General features: G+C 38.4%; 1 protein-coding gene across 7 annotated transcripts in view; it reads right to left on the bottom strand.

Moving 5' to 3' along the window:
- MSI2 (musashi RNA binding protein 2) overlaps positions 1-20052 on the bottom strand; it is a 538668-nt gene that overhangs the window by 142540 nt on the left and 376076 nt on the right. The window lies entirely within an intron of this gene.

Below are 20052 nucleotides of genomic sequence, written 5' to 3'. Positions count from 1 at the left end.
CAGATTTTTTTTCTGTAATATGTGAATGGATTAGCCAGAATCCCATCCACTTTGAAGGTACTGTAAAATGCTGAATTTTCACTACATGGGGCTTCAGACTAAAAGTGGTTTCTGATTAATGATATTCATCCCCAATCAAAATGTATCTACTCAGTCATCTATAGAAATATATATAGAATATAGAAATATATATAGAATCTATAGAAAATCATTTAACTCTCAAAATCCCCTCCCCCTGCATGAGGCTGATGTGCTTTTTATCGTATTTCTTCATGGCACCATATACCATCTCACAAAAATCACATCCATTTTTGTTTCTGGGAACTAAGTTTTTTTTTTTTTTTTAGTTCTAAACTCAGTTATACATGATGAGACGCCTAATCAACACCTACACTTTTTGTGACATTTTCCCATTCTCATACTTGTCACTTCCCTGCTGGAAAGGGTCAGTTGATTGCGATGAGACTTTCTATTATGAATTTGTAAATTTCTTAGATACTCGAAAACGATAAGTCAGCTGAATGGCAGAATTTTCTAATTAGTAAGTTTCTTCATTTTCTATAAAGATTATGCTTTAAATAAACAGTAGGTAACCCCCTATCAGCCACATGATCTATAGGAACCAATGTTTAAAAAACAAACTCGGCAATATCACAGATACAAAAGGTAACACTAACAACAGTAACTATCTTAGTATCTTGTGTGATACACAACATACATATATATACACACACACACACACACACACACACACACACACACACACACACACACATATATATATATATATCAGTTTAATTCAGCATAATGTAACTGGTCAGCTAGGGAGCTAAAAAGTGCCCCGGAGTGGGAGCTCTGGTATTCAACCCCTGAGTGATGATGTCCTTGAAGTGCTACCACAAGAAAAGTGAAGCATAGAAGACAGTATGGGCTTTCAAAGTAAAATATACACCTGGTAACTGCGCTCCAGTTCAGACTTCCTTTATATCGTAAATAAAGAAGAGAGTAGATTTAACCTGAAAATAGCAGAATTCTAATCTGTAGTAAAAAAAAAAAATGCATAAAAGTGAAATCTATCTCCTTAATCTTCACCCTCCTAATGAGTAAAAACATTAAAATAAAAAGTTAAGTATAATGAAGATTAAGAAATTAATCTAATTACGAAATAGAGTTTGCCTTAGTTAGCCCTTCAGTAAAGAATTGGTTCTAAAGCATAATTGAACTCAAACATGGACCTTACAAGTTTTCTTATAGCAAACCAGCATAGTGTGTAGATTCTCTAGCTCTGTCTTGGAGGATGATTAAGAAACTGAGTAATACAGTATGCTGAAGCATGACAGTAGTGAGACACATGTGCTGTGTATAAAGAACTCTATGGGGAAAACCACACTCTATGGGCCAACACATACAGAAGTCTTTAATTCACACGTCTTAACAAAAGACGAGTCCAACACTGTGAGACATCTATACTCTGAGAAGCCAACCATTGTTTGTGAAGATGTTTGTTTGGCACAAGCAGGAAGCGTCACAAGAGGTTTCGTTCCATTGCTGCCTTTTGAGGCAGCTAGCACGTTGTCAACTGCTGCTGTTCTTTTCGAGAACCCAAGGCTGTAAAGATCTGTCACTTCCATCTGTCAATTGGAAACGCAACAGGATTTTGGCACTTTGGAATTTCACAAAATACAAGATAAGTAGTCTTAATAATCAAAATGGACGCAGACTGGATTACTTCAATATTCCTCATAATAAGAAATAGTTCCATCGCTCCCATGCCATTTATATGAAAAGATGATTTCACATTATAAATACAAACAGTAGCCATATATAACCTATTACCAGGCCATCACCATTACCTTGGAACATATGTTACCCAACTAACCAGACTTATAAGTCAGTGGACCTTTTGGGGTACCGTATTTTGCGGACTTTAAGGCGCACTGGACTATAAGGCGCATTACCCATGAGCGCCTTATAATCCTGTCTAGGTTCATATATAAGGCGCACCGGACTATAAGGTGCAGCGCTGTCCGATGCGCCTTATATGTGATTGAAAGCGGCGGTACGCATACTTTGCCGGCGGCCGCTTAACCCCCCGCTTCTATTCATTTCAATGGCACGCTTCCATTGAAATGAATGGAAGCGCTCGGCACGCGAGGAGTTAAGTGGCGGCCGCCGGCAAAGTCTGCGTGCCGCTTCCATACATTGCAATGGGAGCGTGCTATTCGAATAGTATTCGCTCATCTCTAACTTCAATTGTAAGAAGTTACAATCCATCCATCCATCCATATATAAGGCGCACCGGACTATAAGGCGCACTTTCGATTTCTGAGGAAATTGTAGGATTTTATGTGCGCCTTATAGTCCGAAAAATACGGTATAACATTCAGTAAAAACCGATAAAGAATTCATTATTTAACACATTTTTTCTTCATCAAACAAATCAATATATCAAAAACCAAGCTTTTTGCAAACCATAGTTAGCTTTGTCTCTTTAGCATCTTAACTAGAGATGAGCGAGTAGTATTCGATCGAATATCGAATAACATGATAGTCTATGGGAAAAAACAGGAGTTCGACACATTGGATCCACCAAGTTCCGGAAGTAGCAGGACGAGGAGCACGAGGAGGTTTTTGCATTGAATTCAATGGAATTTTCCCGCGTGGTATTCCACCGATACGAGTATTTGATCGAATAGTCGTATTCGATCGAATACTACTCGCTCATCTCTAATCTTAACCCATTCATTAAAAAAAAACTCAGTAAAGCAGTCCAATACAAGACTGTTCTGTCTGTGGCAGCTAATGGGTTTATTTTTGCAGTGTGTTTGCGACTGTTATCCTGTATTATAAATGGCAAAATCAGCAGAAAGAGTGTGCTAAATTTAGAGGACAAAGAGATACCAGCTGAATGTCATAACATCTAAAGAAAACACCGCCAACTAGCTGGTCACATGCACAACCTTGCACGTGAGATACAGCATGTGCCCTACAGAACGCTACTACCAAGGAATAGAAAGAAAATGAAGAGTTTTACACAACTTCCACATGTAAATGAGAAATTAATCTGCTTCCTATAATGTACTACTTATTCTCTATAGTTTAGCAGATTTTTGTCTTTCTTGCCAAAATGGACTGTCAATGAAAATACCACTTATACATATGGCAGAAAATCTATCTCCAAGTATCAGAAGTAATGGACAACGTGTGTACTGTCAAAGATGAAAACAGAAAACATTTCAGTTTGTAGGTAGCTGCGGTGTGCCTAAAGCGTACAATGCTCTTTTGACATGGCTGTTTTTGTATTTTACTTCTCATACAGACATCAAAAGCCGCTTTACTTTACAGCTGCATTTCACAGCCTATCTGGACAGAAGGACGAGTTTGCTTTTGTCTTGGTTTTGATGAATCTGTTCATTGCTAAAGGGAATTTAGCTCTAAAACCTTTTTGCACAGTATGTGATGGAAGGGCAAACTTACATATTACATATTAAAATGCATACCTTTATCAAAAACCTGACATTTCCAAAGGGGAAAAGTACATATGACCTCCATCAATGAGTCAAAACATGTCAAAATTAAGTAAATTAAAGGAACACTCCAGTAAAACAAATGCTTTGCGCAGGAAGACACAATAGCAATAAATACAAATACTGCATGCATACATTAGATTTTAATACAGCTTAATTAAAATGTTAACAAATGTCTCCCAAAGATATTGGAGGCCTGCCCACTTTCCCCATTTAAGGGGCAAAACAAGTCTTCTGGTACAGCAGTTTAGCAATTAGTCCATATTTCTATTAATTTAACTACAATGATATGACTTGTACACACAAATACGTCATTAACCTATTAAGGTCCAGTCTGTTTAGGGCCTTAGACACCAAGCTTTTTTTTACTTTTTGAGTTGTTGTTGCCTTTAGGGCATGTATTATTTTCCGATTATTGTGTGCATACAGTGTAACCATTCTGGTAGTGATAATGGACGAAGCTGAACTTTCTCTAACTAAAGACAAAACTCAACATATACTCAAGTGCTCCAATGGTTTCTCTCCATGTATCCGCCTTCCAGAAAATCATTATAAACTCCTATCTAGGTGGTACAGGACAACGGACTGGTTGTTTCACAAATAACTCTCTAGTGACAACATCTGTTGGTGATGCCAATCTCATAAAGGTAATGTACATTCATATTTGACGGAACTGTCCAGCTAAATCTCCATTATGGATGAAGATTCCGTATCACCAACACTACTTTGATGCCACTGATGCTATTACTTGCACTCAAGTCGAAAGAGTTCAATCCTCAACATGACAGACTGATTATATCTACTATCTGTCACTAAATCTCTAATCCCTCAATTCTGTCTAAAACCGGACCCTCCCTTTGAACAACTTTGGGAAGCCAAGGATCATCAAATCATAAGATTTGAGAGCTAATGAGCTGGAAGAATAGGACACATCAGCATCTTTTACCTGAAGACTTGGTCCACCTGGCTGGACTCCGCGCGCTGAAATTTTCCTCTCTTCCTTCTTTATTTTTGTACTCCTCTTCTGAACTAACTTTTCCTTTCTCTCTCTCATTCACTAATGACAAATAAATAACCTTACATTTGTCAACATTAAACTTCATTTGTGAAGTTTCCGTCCAAGCTTCCAGTTTCCCTAGATTCCCCTGTAATATTCTACTATCCTCCTCATTTTTGGTTACCTTACAGAGTTTAGTATCATCTGCAAATATGGACACCCTGCTCTGTAAACCCTTTACCAGGTCATTAATAAAGATATTAAACAAGAGAGGACCCAATACTGACCCTTGCGGTACCCCACTGGTGACTGTGACCCAGTCTAAGCATTTACTATTAACAAGCACCCATCTGTTTCCTATCAGTGAGCCAGTTATGAACCTAAATGCAAATGTTTTCCCCCAGTCCCAACATTCTCATTTTGCATATTAATCTTTTATGTGGTACAATATCAAAAGTCTTTGAAAAGTCCAGATATATTACATCTATCGCATTACCCATGTACGGTCTAGAACAGACCTCCTCATAGAAGCTGATCAGATTACGCGCACTACACATTGAAATCAATGGGAGGCTTTATAACCAATTGATTTCAATGTGTAGCACGCACAAGCCGACACCCATTGATGTCAATAACGGGGCCTTTTAGATATAAGGGTCTGTCCTTTACCACGTATAATTACCTCAGAACACTCTATATTAGTGTTTTGAAGGCGGTGCCGCACTTCCCATTGGGTTAAACTGGTGACAATTAATGGAGAGTTTACTCCCCCTAATCATGTTGCTGGCCATTGGATTTTCTTGTGTAAACATAATAGGGAAGACAGCATGTAATAGATCTGCCTTTTCCTCATTCTCCTCCACCATTACATTGCCAGTTTTTATTTTATTATTATTTATGTAATATGAATACTGTTTCCAAGGGTAAACAGCCTTGCTTAAACCAACAAGGACCACCTATAATTTATTGTTTATTTTCCATAGAAGTCTAGAATAGAAATGCTGAAATTTTGTTGCCATTGAACTATTTTTGCAACATGAGACCATTATATTCTATTGATGAAGACAAAGCAATACAGAAATAATACAAGAAACAAAACAGTTTTGCAGTAAATACATATATCTACCTACACAGTTTTCCTGGCCTAAGCGGTTCTGTAGGTAAAACACCACACTGAGTGTACAGTGAGAAACACTAGCTGTGTCTCATTGTCAAGTAACTTCAGAAACAATGTATCAAGAAAATAAAGATATTAATTGTGAAGGAAATCAATTCTTAAAAGACAGGGCTGTGCACAATAAGTGAGAAAAACACTGTAAGACATCAATACTACTACTCCCAGCAGGCACGGCTGTCTAGTGTCTTTGTTTCTCGCTGTAGTCTGTGCAAGAGAGTTAATAGTGCATTGGAGGCACAATCTGGGGTGGCTGAGCACCACAGAAATCTCTTCGTCTTGCTCAATATCCCTCCAAGCAACACTGATGTCATTGGAGCTTTCCCCCAAATTCGACAGAGCAAGAGGAAGATTTTGCTGCAAAGCCCAGCGACCCCAGAACATGCCCCAATGCATTCATAGCTCATTTCCATAGTAATAAAAACAGTTTTTTGCCAAAATTAAGCGCCCATTCTACAAACAAAGTATAGCAGTTATCTTGCGGCTCTGGTTTAATAACATTTTTGGTGTTTACAGACTCCTTTTAAACAGCAAGCTGAAAAGTGCAACATTTCTAAATCAAAAATATATTGAAATTTCATTTGTATTCATCGTAAAAAAAATTACAACTTGTCTGATAAAAAAAAAACAAGCTCTCACACAGCTATGTTAACAGAAAAGCCTAAAATAGTTAGGCTGATAAGGGGTTAACAACAGAACCTTGCCGTGTTAATATGTATGAACTGGTCCTAAATTCTCCTAAATGTCTCTTTAAAGGGAAAATGTCAGTAAAAAATGACCTCTCTTTTTAAACCAAATTTTTATGTTAAACATAACAAATTCTTAAGAATTTCTGTGATTTTTTTTTTCTTTTATTTCCATGTCAATATCAGTATTAGAAAAAGGTACTATAGCCTGAAATTTTTATTCCAACTACAAAGCCTAATAATCCACTGACACTTGCAGGGCTTTCGGAGTTGTCACCCTATTTACATCACAAAATGTTTTACAATACAACACCGCTATAGATAAACCAACTGTAAACCAAAGACTGGAGCTGTCTCAGAGACGGAGGACCAAACTTTTTTTAATTTTTTTTTTAGTTTTCCTCCCCCTATAACAGAAGAATATTGAAAAAGCCATCAGAGAACCAATTAAATGATAGGTTATATAAACAGTGATTCCTGCCATCTAGGGTTAAAAAGGTAGCTTAGCTGTATAGTCTCCATGGAAAACATGACAGCTATGTTTCATATTTTCTCAATTCCCTGGCTTTTAATTAGGGAGTCATCGAGCTTATCTACATAGCTATCAGGCCATTAGTGCAAACAAGCACGGGTGGAGAATTCCTCTCCATAGTCAGTAAACTAATACGGCACAATACGGGAATAACAGCGGGATCCTTAACTAGAAAACCCGTTTGTTTCTCACTAATTTACCTAAATTCATTGGAGAAATGACAACTTGTTAATAGTCATTGTTAGAAGTCCAATAGTCTTGTTAAAAGGTTCTTGGCCAAGTTCCTTGTCTGTGATAATAGATGTCATTGGTGCATGCAAAAGCTAGTTTCCCATCGGCATGGACAGATCCTTGATAGTTTGTAAAGTAACATGGGAAGAGACTTTCAGTGGAGGTTACAGATGGGGGAAGAGACTTTCAGTGGAGGTTACAGATGGGGGAAGAGGCTTTCAGTGGAGGTTACTGATGGGAGAAGAGACTTTCAGTGGAGGTTACAGATGGGGGAAGAGGCTTTCAATGGAGGTTACAGATGGAGAAGAGACTTTCAGTGGAGGTTACAGATGGGGGAAGAGACTTTCAATGGAGGTTACAGATGGAGAAGAGACTTTCAGTGGAGGTTACAGATGGGGGAAGAGGCTTTCAGTGGAGGTTACAGATGCGGAAGAGGCTTTCAGTGGAGGTTACAGATGGGGGAAGAGACTTTCAGTGGAGGTTACAGATGGGGGAAGAGGCTTTCAGTGGAGGTTACTGATGGGAGAAGAGACTTTCAGTGGAGGTTACAGATGGGGGAAGAGGCTTTCAATGGAGGTTACAGATGGAGAAGAGACTTTCAGTGGAGGTTACAGATGGGGGAAGAGACTTTCAGTGGAGGTTACAGATGGGGGAAGAGACTTTCAGTGGAGGTTACAGATGAGGGAAGAGACTTTCAGTGGAGGTTACAGATGGGGAAGAGACTTTCAATGGAGGTTACAGATGGGGAAGAGACTTTCAGTGGAGGTTACAGATGGGGAAGAGACTTTCAATGGAGGTTACAGATGGGGAAGAGACTTTCAGTGGAGGTTACAGATGGGGGAAGAGACTTTCAGTGGAGGTTACAGATGGGGGAAGAGACTTTCAATGGAGGTTACAGATGGGGAAGAGACTTTCAGTGGAGGTTACAGATGGGGAAGAGACTTTCAATGGAGGTTACAGATGGGGAAGAGACTTTCAGTGGAGGTTACAGATGGGGAAGAGACTTTCAGTGGAGGTTACACATGAGGGAAGAGACTTTCAGTGGAGGTTACAGATGGGGAAGAGACTTTCAGTGGAGGTTACAGATGGGGGAAGAGACTTTCAGTGGAGGTTACAGATGGGGAAGAGACTTTCAATGGAGATTACAGATGGGGAAGAGACTTTCAGTGGAGGTTACAGATGGGGAAGAGACTTTCAGTGGAGGTTACAGATGGGGAAGAGACTTTCAATGGAGATTACAGATTGGGAAAAGACTTTCAGTGGAGGTTACAGATGGGCAGCTCGACCCATGTTCTTCCATTTTTGCCCATATTATGAAAACAGTGGCATTCTGTTGGGGAAGGGGGGAGATCCTTCTGGAAGGATGTGTGTTCCTAAAGTGGCCAAGGCCTGTAAACACATGAAAGCACTATTTGTATAGTGAAAGGTAAAAGAGTCTACAAATAATACCTTTCTAGGACTGGATGACCATGCAAGCAATGATTGGGAACAGACAATACTAGTTAAGTTTATCCCAGATCACTGCCAACATGCTTGTAGTATTTACATGCCACATGAACAAACTATACCTCCATATACAGTCTGCATCTGCAGTAGTACATCACAGAGTTTACATGGCACGCATCAACAAGCACGCCAATATGGTGTTCATTTATTTTTTTTATTGAAAAAAGTATGCTCCCTGGAAGCATATATGCAAATCAGCTCCAATTCTACAAGTGGGTGGAAATCTTTTTAATGTCTCAAAAGAATACAAATAGTTACCGCCCACTTGGGGAATCAGAGCCATAGCTTTTGAACAGATGGATGGATTTTCTGAAAAGATAACGTGAAATTGTTCAGGGGCCCAAGAAGCATGAAAAGATTTCTGGCTTCTAACATTTTGTACTTGGTGACAGATCCTCTTTAAATGATAAAGCAATTTCTACTTCATTTAGAACTTTTGCACCCCCGCAACCACTAACAAATACTCGGCAAAGAATCCAGGACAACGGCACCTCCATGGACCAATTTAGCTGAGCGCTAAATCACTTGTGGTTTACAAGAAGGTTGGATCCAACCTTAAGATTAGCCACATTTGGTCCCTCATCTCCAGATGTGGAGCAAAATAATGAACATTAAAGTATTCTATTGTCTTTACTACAGAGGGACGCACAAAGGTATTTGATTCCCTTCAATAAATGTATGATTTGTTTAATAATAGTTTTGCTAGGACCTGATCAAAGTGGGAAACATTACAGTTGATGTAAAGAGGAAATGAATTTGCGGTTGTTAGATCTAACTGATTGTTGTTTAATTAATTATACAGGATCTTCGTTAATATAATTTCCAACTGGGGTCTACTAAATTTGCAGGATCAGTGTGCAGCCAAAAGCGGCTTCTTAAAGCAGGATACAAAGTGAGCAGTGTAAAATGATAATTACCAATTATAGAACCCACAGTGCACATTTTTACATTTTACTTAATTGTGAGAATTTAGTTCTGTATGAAAATGAAGGAAAGGGCTCATGCACAATATCATAATTCAGCTCAACCTCCAAGCTGTGGGGAGCCTCATATGACCCTATAGATTTCAATGTGACCATACATTTACCTCTATATGCCAAAAATTACACACACAAGAGCAAGAAGACTGTTTTATATCTGCCTGACTGTATAAGAATATAAAAATAAAAGTAACCATGGCATGGTCCATTAAAGAGGACCTTACACGGGCAGACACAATTTTATAAAACGCAAGAAAGCTAACAGTGCACTGAATTCAGCGCACTGTCAGCTTTCCTGTTATGTGCCCCGGGCCAAGAGATATCGGTGCCCTTACCGATAACTCTTGACTGTCAGAAGGATGTTTCTGACAGTATAGCTGGGCTGTAATGCCCCACCTACAGTACTATGCATAGCTTTGTACTGTCAGAGGGGCGTTCCTTACTGTTTAGCCATGACACTGAGCGGTGAGGAACACCCCCCAGTACTATTCTATGGACGAGAACTGTCAGGGGGGGATCGATCCTAACTGTTCAGCGTGGTGGTAAGGAATGCCTCCTCTAACAGTACAGGGCTATGGATAGTACTAACAGGAAGAGTGTTCCTCAGAGCCCGGCTACACTGTTAGAAACACCCTTCTGCAAGTAAAGAGGTATCAGTAAATACACCGAAATCTCTTGCCCTGGGGCACATAACGGGAAAGCCGTCAGTTTGCTGAATTCAATACACTTTCTAGCAGTATATAAAACCGCATGTGCCCGAGGACATGAAAGGTTCTCTTTAAATACATCATACATCATTGTGCAAAGGTTTTATGTAAATGTTGCAATGTAAGAATGTGATAAAATGGAAGTGTTAAAAGTTTATTTTTCTCAATTAGCAAAATTAGGTGAATGAACAAAACAAATCCAAATCAAATCAATATTTGGTGCTACCATTCTTTGGAGGAAGAGTCCTGGAAGTGATGATATGGCCCCAAGAGAGAAATGAGCTCAACATTGTCGAGTCTGGGATTACATAAAGAGTCACAAGGATCTGAGCAAGGCTATATCTGCAGAAGATCTTTGCTTAGTTCTCTAAGATTTCTGTAACCACCTCGCTGCCAAGTTCCATAAAAACTGTGTGCAATTGTACTTAGAAGAATTGATGCTATTGGAATGCAAAGAGTGGTCACACCGAATACTGATTTGACTTAGATCTCTCTTTGGTTTATAGATAAAATTAAACTATTAACACTTCTACTTTTGAAAGCATTCTTAGTTTGCAAAAGCTTTTGGTTCTAGGGAAGAATCTCTCAAATAATATGCCACTTTCTCATCGACTTCTTTTACTAGCTATAGGAAGCCAAGGACAGTACAACCTCAGATAGACAATAGCTGTGGATGATGTGCTATAGTCTATGGCATGTCAATCAAGTTTAGGGACTAGACTACTTCACTGCTCCTGATATTAACAACACTCAGATGACTCTCTCTCCTTTCCTTTAATGGGGTTTTCCAGGAGTTGTTGTAAGGATGGCCCAATCCCAACGTGATTGATAGGGTTGGATTCTTGACATTTTTACAAATAACGCTGAGTTCACATTAGTTTCAGCTATCTCTTGGAGGACCAGAACAACTGATAGGCGGTAAGCTAAAATAGCAGTAAGGCTGTATTCACACAGAGTAACGCCAGCCGTTTTTTGTGTGCTTTTTGCACATAGCGCCGCGTTAACGCCGCGTAGCGCCACGTTAACGCTGCGTATACGCCGCGTTAACGCCGGGCAACGCCACCACTAAATAGTGCGGCGCTATGTGCAAAAAGCACACAAAAAACGGCTGGCGTTACTCTGTGTGAATACAGCCTAAGAGCGCGTGCACACTGAGTTAACGTGAGCGTATTTTAGCATAACACATGTGTATAGAATACACGTGTAAAAATAAAACTCCCATTGACTTCAATGAAATCTTTTACATGTGTAAAAAAAGCGACACATTTTTTGCCGCGTTTTTTACAGTCCCATTGAAGTCAATGGGAGTGTTATTTTTATACGTGTATTTTAAAATACGCTCGCGTTAACGCCGTGTGCATGAGCCCTTAACACACAGAGCTCAACGGATGCCACAGATTACAATTTGGTCCATCAGGTACATGTAGAACTTTTTCGTCTTATGATTTCAGGCAGATATTGCGACACAGTCTTGAATGGAGATGCCAACATCAATGTGAATGTAGCTTTATCTGGCTGAAAGGTACCTTTCATTTGTCTACCAGGGACAGAACAATACATTTAGTATTGCAGCTCACACCCATACACTTCTAAATCTCTGCACTGTTTTATAGTATATAAACATAAATATATATTATTAATATATAAAATATACCTAAATATATACTATAATATAATATAATATAATATAATATAATATAATATAATATATAAAACATAACATTTGTCTCTCAATATTGGTCTGAAAGTGGCCAATCCCATTAAGGTAGTAGGGTTAACTAGTAACTGTAATTCCAAAGGGTTAAGTTTTGTAACTGGATAGTTCAAGTGTCTATAATAAACTTTATCCATCTGTAATTCACGTGAAAACATGAAAAAGAAATCTAGCCAACAGAAAGTGTTGTGTTGTGGTCATCATATAATGCACCCATAATACAAAGACATTTCAGCTATCATGCTAATACAAATAGATATCCATGTTGTTTTCTGGCCAAAGTGTATATATATGTGATGCGGTGCATTTGCAGATTACAATTAAAGCAAACTACCAATACAGCAAGCTAGTGGATTAGTGGATACAAAGGAAAAGCTACAAAAAGGAAGACTTGATCAAGGGTTTTCAATGTATCAAATGAGGGAGTAGATGCAAGACTACAATGTGTATTTAATACTATTACATAAGACTAGTTGCTCAGCATCCAGGAAATTTGATATTGCCTTTATCATGAATTCCCTTATCTCTTACAAAAACTTTGAACCTCAGAAAGTCAGAAAAATTGCTGGCAAAAAACTATTTTAACATAATTAGAAATCATATAACTATTATACTATAACTATTACTACATACTACATGACCAAGTAATGATTCCAAAAAGAAATAAAATAGAGAAGTGTAAGCAGTGGCAGATACTGAGATACTTGGTTTGTATTCAGATAAGTGGGTAAGTAGATAGACAGACAAAAAAAAAAACAACTGGGATTGTTGTGTTCCACAGAAGCTAAGCTGATCGCAGATAGTCTGTCACAGGGAAAGAGTCTTTCAAAATTGTGCACAAATAGGTAAAGGTCTGGATTCCCTTGTAACATAAGTCTGAGCACAGAGCAGGAAAAGAGCTGGGTTGAAGCTTATCTAGATTATTCCCTGGATTCTATGGAAATTAAGCCGTCTCCTTGGGTGGTCTGACTGATTTATGAAGTCTACAGAAATTTGTTAACTCCTATTAAAGAGTGGCTTTACCTCAACTGAAAAGCGAAGCTTACCTTGGAATCCACATCTATAGACTTGGGGGAAAACAGGATAGGCCTTGACGTTAAAGGGGTTGGCCAACTTCAGACCAATACTAAAAGACAAATGTTATTGTTTGTACAATAAAAAGATCTACAATTTTCCAATATACTTTCTGTATCAATTCCTCACGGTTTTCTAGATCTCTGCTTGCTGTCATTCATTCTGTTACTTCTAGGAGATAAAACTCTGACCATGGTCATGTGATTTACGGTCCATGGTCATGTGATGAGAACACAGGTGCACAGCTGATTACCAGGCAGATGTCTGATTACTGTGCTGTGACTATAACAAGCGGCGGCACCTGTCTGCTCATCACATGACCATGGATCTAGAAAACCGTGAGGAATTGATGCAGAAAGTATATTGGAAAATTGTACAACTTTTTATTATACAAAACAACATTTGTCTCTCAATATTGGTCTGAAAGTGGCCAATCACATTAAGGTAGTAGGGTTAACTAGTAACTGTAATTCCAAAGGGTTATGTTTTGTAACTGGACAGTTCAAGTGTCTATAAGAAACTTTATCTACAGTTACCTGTTCCTGTCCTGACTGCTTAACTGCTCAGTTCACTGAGAAATCTGGCAACAATGAGGAAAGGTAGCAGTTCAGAGAAATCTATGGACAGGGGAGGAGGAAGAGGAGTCAAGCATAAGAAGAGAGCAACCTGGAGAAGATTACTGTAAGATATCTCTCCTTAAACCTTTATTCACATCTATACTGTCCCGAACTACTAAGACATGATGAAAGTTCTATGAAATAAAGATATCTCATGGTTTCATAGTTACACAGCTAGTGCAGCTGAAAAAAGACATCTGTCTATCAAGTATCATCAGGTGCCTAGACTTGTTTCTCAGTTTCATCTCAGTGAACTCCTTCACTCCCACCCCCTCCCCACAGACCTCTATGTAATCTGATCTGTCTCAGTGAATTGAGCAGTTTAGGGGGCAGAAAAGAAACTGTTTAGCAGTCAGAAATTAAACTGAAACAACAGCTACTCTTTAAGACAAAATGGTAGCCCAGACATGCAACACATAGTCAGAAACAGTGTACAAATAAATACAGCACACAACTGAGAAAACACTGTTTTGATTCAACTACAGTAGCTTTAATGTATCCCATTATACTTTCTTAAAGTGCTTCTTAAGCAGAGACAAATGCAAGCACACAATAACCAACACTGACAAGATAAAAGCTTAAACAAGACACACGTCAAGACATACAGCGGTGTAAGCAAATGCACACACCACAGCTCAATGGCAATGTCACACAGTAAATGTCAATGGACTGCATCTGCACAAATAACCCCCTACCAACTGTGAGCATTAAGCCAAAATGAGATGATCACGCAGCAGTAGCTCCTTTCCTGATACAGATGAATAAAATGTGCTTGTACAGACTCAAATAAATCATTCGCAGCACCTTTACCAAAGGCTTTATTTTCTTCTTTACATCATCTACTGTCATTCATGCACCTGGGTTAGTTTACTGCAGAGTAAACCTCAATAGACAATAAGAGGGACAGCTGCAGTCTTGATTTCGGCAATGAACATTGAGGGTACTGCTATATATATATATATATATATATATATATATATATATATATATATATATATATATATATATATATATATATATATATATATATACAGTCCTATGAAAAAGTTTGGGCACCCCTATTAATCATTTTTTGTTCTAAATATTTTGGTGTTTGCAACAGCCATTTCAGTTTGATATATCTAATAACTGATGGACACAGTAATATTTCAGGATTGAAATGAGGTTTATTGTACTAACAGAAAATGTGCAATATGCATTAAACCAAAATTTGACCGGTGCAAAAGTATGGGCACCCTTATCATTTTATTGATTTGAATTCCCCTAACTACTTTTTACTGACTTACTGAAGCACAAAATTGGTTTTGTAACCTCAGTGAGCTTTGAACTTCATAGCCAGATGTATCCAATCATAAGAAAAGGTATTTAAGGTGGCCAATTGCAAGTTGTTCTCCTATTTGAATCTCCTCTGAAGAGTGGCATCATGGGCTACTCAAAACAACTCTCAAATGATCTGAAAACAAAGATTGTTCAACATAGTTGTTCAGGGGAAGGATACAAAAAGTTGTCTCAGAGATTTAACCTGTCAGTTTCCACTGTGAGGAACATAGTAAGGAAATGGAAGACCACAGGGACAGTTCTTGTTAAGCCCAGAAGTGGCAGGCCAAGAAAAATATCAGAAAGGCAGAGAAGAAGAATGGTGAGAACAGTCAAGGACAATCCACAGACCACCTCCAAAGAGCTGCAGCATCATCTTGCTGCAGATGGTGTCACTGTGCATCGGTCAACTATACAGCGCACTTTGCACAAATAGAAGCTGTATGGGAGAGTGATGAGAAAGAAGCCGTTTCTGCACGTACGCCACAAATAGAGTTGCCTGAGGTATGAAAAAGCACATTTGGACAAGGCAGCTTCATTTTGGAAACAAAAATTGAGTTGTTTGGTTATAAAAAAAGGCGTTATGCATGGCGTCCAAAAAGAAACAGCATTCCAAGAAAAACACATGCTACCCACTGTAAAATTTGGTGGAGGTTCCATCATGCTTTGGGGCTGTGTGGCCAATGCCGGCATCGGGAATCTTGTTAAAGTTGAGAGTCGCATGGATTCCACTCAGTATCAGCAGATTCTTGAGAATAATGTTCAAGAATCAGTGACGAAGTTGAAGTTACGCCGGGGATGGATATTTCAGCAAGACAATGATCCAAAACACTGCTCCAAATCCTCAGGCATTCATGCAGAGGAACAATTACAATGTTCTGGAATGGCCATCCCAGTCCCCAGACCTGAATATCATTGAACATCTGTGGGATGATTTGAAGCGGGCTGTCCATGCTCGGCGACCATCTAACTTAACTGAACTTGAATTGTTTGTCCAAAATACCTTTATCCAGAATCCAGGAACTGATTAAAAGCTACAGGAAGCGACTAGAGGCTGTTATCTTTGCAAAAGGAGGATGTACTAAATATTAATGTCACTTTTCTGTTGAGGTGCCCATACTTTTGCACCGGTCAAATTTTGGTTTAATGCATATAGCGCATTTTCTGTTAGTACAATAAACCTCATTTCAATCCTGAAATATTACTGTGTCCATCAGTTATTAGATATATCAAACTGAAATGGCTGTTATAAACACCAAAATATTTAGAACTAAAAATGATTAAGATTAATAGGGGTGCCCAAACTTTTTCATAGGACTGTATATATATATATATATATATATATATATATATATATTATAATGTATGTGCTGCTAAGGACATACTTACACAGGTTCCCAGATACACAGTTTATTCTTAAATGTGACTTGCTAATACAATGTCCACCAAGAGCATTTTTAAAGAACGCTGTCAGTTGTCCACGGAGTGTTAACACCAGTCTCTTACTGGACTTTCTTTCACCTTCAGTAGTTTAATATGGGCACTTATTGCTGCTGTGGTTTAACAGTCCCTCTTTAATGTACCGACACCTACATCAGTTTTAAAAGCTTTTATCTCTCATTGCAACTTCAATCTCTCGCTTGGTTGGCCGCCAGTAACATAAAGACCATACTAACTCCACCAGGAGAACAAGTTATTATATTCCACAGGTGTCTGTGAGGCATCACTTTGAATTTAACCAGCTAAAAGATAAAAGCTTTAAAATGTCAGACGGGAAAAACAATTCAAAAAACGGGCTAAACATAAAAGAGGAATAAAATGACCGGCAATGTGAAGATTGCTAGACCAAAATAAAGCAAAGCCCAGATGAAATATTATATTTTGCTGTACATATAAGCAGCTGGCGTGGGTTCATTTTCAAAGGAAGTTTCCATTAGTGATGAATAGCAAATATGAGATTAAAAAAAATAGACATAATACATAAAGTCCACAGGACCAAAAAGTGACTGATGTATAATAATAGTCAATTGCTTTTCCAACCATCTAAATAACTACTGTACAGTACAATTAGTTACTAACTTTATACAGACTATAAGTGGCCGGGGACATTGGGCTAGGTCAGCCAAGCCCACCAATTTTGTCAGAATAAGCCGCCGCCATGCTTTTAATAAGAAATTCATTTCATATACCATCTGTTTATATTTTATTCAACAACTGGCATTTATACTAAACAGCCTTCATTCCAGCATTTGTCAATGACTTCTAATATTTGTCCATCTGATATATTAAAATTTACTTAATCATTTAATATACTTGCCTGCAGTAAGTGTGTTCAAGCCATGGATTGTATATGATCATGACAGCGTAGCACAATCTGGCGCAACTGAGTATATAACTGTAGATTTTATCACATTTAACCCAATATATTTTTTTTGCCTTTTTTGTTACCTTGTAAATATCTTCACTAAACATATTATTTGATCATATAGATCTTTAAGTCATCTACCGAGCTAACCCTTTGTTATATTAATGGTGAGATGCCCTTGCAACCTTTATAATCCTAAGAGAAAAGGGCCTTGCATAAAAAGGGAAAATGAAGAGCCAAAAAAGTAAACGTCTCTTTCTTGCCACCATACGGCATCACCTACATATTTTTACATGATTTACATCAGCATTGTTATCAGTAGTAAATGAGCCAAGGCTTCCAAATAAGCAAATCTGTTAACTTTGTATCTCTCCACTGCAGAATTCTTCAGCTCTAAATAAGACATAAAACAGCCTGCTTAGATAATTGGTTTTGGTGCCCTAAGTGACTTCACAAGTAAAGGTGCCCCTTCAGAAACTCTTTTGCTAATAGTACTATTAGTGAAACAGTTGGTGATCCAGTACAGTATTTTAGGGACAAAAAGGATTTAAACAGAGTTAATGTTAGGTATTTTTTTTTTTTTTTTTATCCCTGTTGTATGTAACGGTAAGAACAAAATGAACAATATTATTTCCGTGCCCTAGGAAAGAATTAGCAAGTCAAATATTGAGTCAGGCCTCCAGCATATGCTAAGAAGATTGCTTTGATCTTATCCACTCTAAAAGCTCCATTATTGAATTTATACTCTGTGAACACATACAAGGCCAATATACAATGCATACATAACTACACTGTTTGAAGAAGCTGGGAATGGTGCTTGACAAAGAGTAAAGAGGAAATAAGCTAAAATATACAAAAATGGATGTATATAAAATTCTCTTAATTTACTTCTTATATTACTGTACGTCTCAGATTACAGAGCTTAGAGCAAAAACAATGAAAAAAAATGTAAAAGTATACTGCTCCTTGTAAGAAAGCAGATGAAGCCACTGCACATTTACTATTTACTATATTATTTCTAGACAAAGCACACCGGCAGCCATGTCTAATAGAAGGTACCAATCATTGCCAATGTGGACGATGGACAGATACTGTATAATAAGAAAGTCTGCAAGTGCTACAGGAAGGGCCACTAAAAGAGATGACACCATTGGGCTGTGGAAACCATGAGCAATAGACAGCAGTCACCAAACAGAGGGTGACACAAATCGCCTGGAGAGCTGTAGGTGGATTTATTTCAATGACATCAAGTGTCACGGGTCATCTCATATCCAATGCATGTTTTTTCCTATAGTCAAGCTCCCCTTGGTTGTTAGTGTTATATACACTGTAATGACTTTACCTTTAGGTGCTGACGTATAAATTGTGATTTCAAATATGGACATTCAGTTTGTGAGCGTTATTGTAAGTCATTCCAATAACTGTACAGTGCTGTGTGATATACTTAAGCTAAATAAGTAATGGGAAATAATACAATTGTAAAGGTAGTAAAAACTTAAGAATCTGAAGGGCAGTCTGGGAATACACACAAAAGAGGCCCATCCATGATGAAAAATTAAACTACCTCTAGTATCGCTCAGTTTTTAGGTGAATAAATCAGAATGAAATTCTATCCATATACTGCATTGTCAGTTATGGAATATCTAGGAGAGTGGAGTTTCATTTACATGGTTGAGGAAGATGAAGGAGAGTATGAGACAAAATGTCCGCTTCCTGCGGCAGTAACAGAACACTGGGGGAGGAATGGGAAGCTAAAGCGGATGTGACTTAGCAGGAAGGAGCATGACAACATACACAAAAACTACTCCAAAATTTTTGCACAATGGAAGTCAATTAATAGATGGCATAAACTAGACAGTCTAAAGGTACACCATATCCATTATCCACCATAAGGTACTTGGATAAATCTGTCTCCTTTATAGACTGTATACTCTAAGTCTGCAATCGGTCCCACAGTTACATTTTCCCTCCAATACAGTTGGAACCTTGTATAGGAGCATATCATGGAAAGGTTAGAATACACCATATTGCTGTACAGTATAACCAAATATCATGCACATATGATGTGGAGTAAAGAATTTTCAAAGAACCATCTGATAAAAATGTGTAACAACACAGACATGTCAGAAATCACATTTGGGCGCCTACATGGGGAACCATTTTACATGAACATACTTTCTGAATATACACAATTAGAAGCTAGTAGAGATGAGCGAGTAGGTATTCGATCGAATACTACGGTATTCGAAATATTCGTGCTCGATCGAATACTACTAGCTATTCGCAGTAAATATTCAACTCAGAGCCAGCGTTGACTGGCCGAATTCTATACAGTGTATAGCATTCAGCAAATCAACGCTGGTTCTGCAGCAGGGTCATCCTTGCTAGTCATGAGAGCTGGCAACTTGCTGTTACGAGCGAGCTTACTTTTTCTCATAGGAATGAATAGACCAGCGTTGATTGGCCAGTGTACAGCATTCGGACAATCAACGCTGGTTGTGCTGGAGGCTCGTCTGTGAGGAGGCGGAGTCTAAGATCGGACCACAGCAGTCTCCATTGTGGTCTGATTTTAAACTCCGCCTCCTCACAGACGAGCCTCCGGCAGAACCAGAGTTGATTGGCGAA

This window comes from Leptodactylus fuscus, chromosome 2 (genome assembly GCF_031893055.1).
Source record: "Leptodactylus fuscus isolate aLepFus1 chromosome 2, aLepFus1.hap2, whole genome shotgun sequence".
NCBI lineage: Eukaryota > Metazoa > Chordata > Amphibia > Anura > Leptodactylidae > Leptodactylus > Leptodactylus fuscus.
The sequence above is the reverse complement of the archived record's forward strand: the minus strand, read 5'-3'. Positions and strand labels throughout refer to the sequence as shown.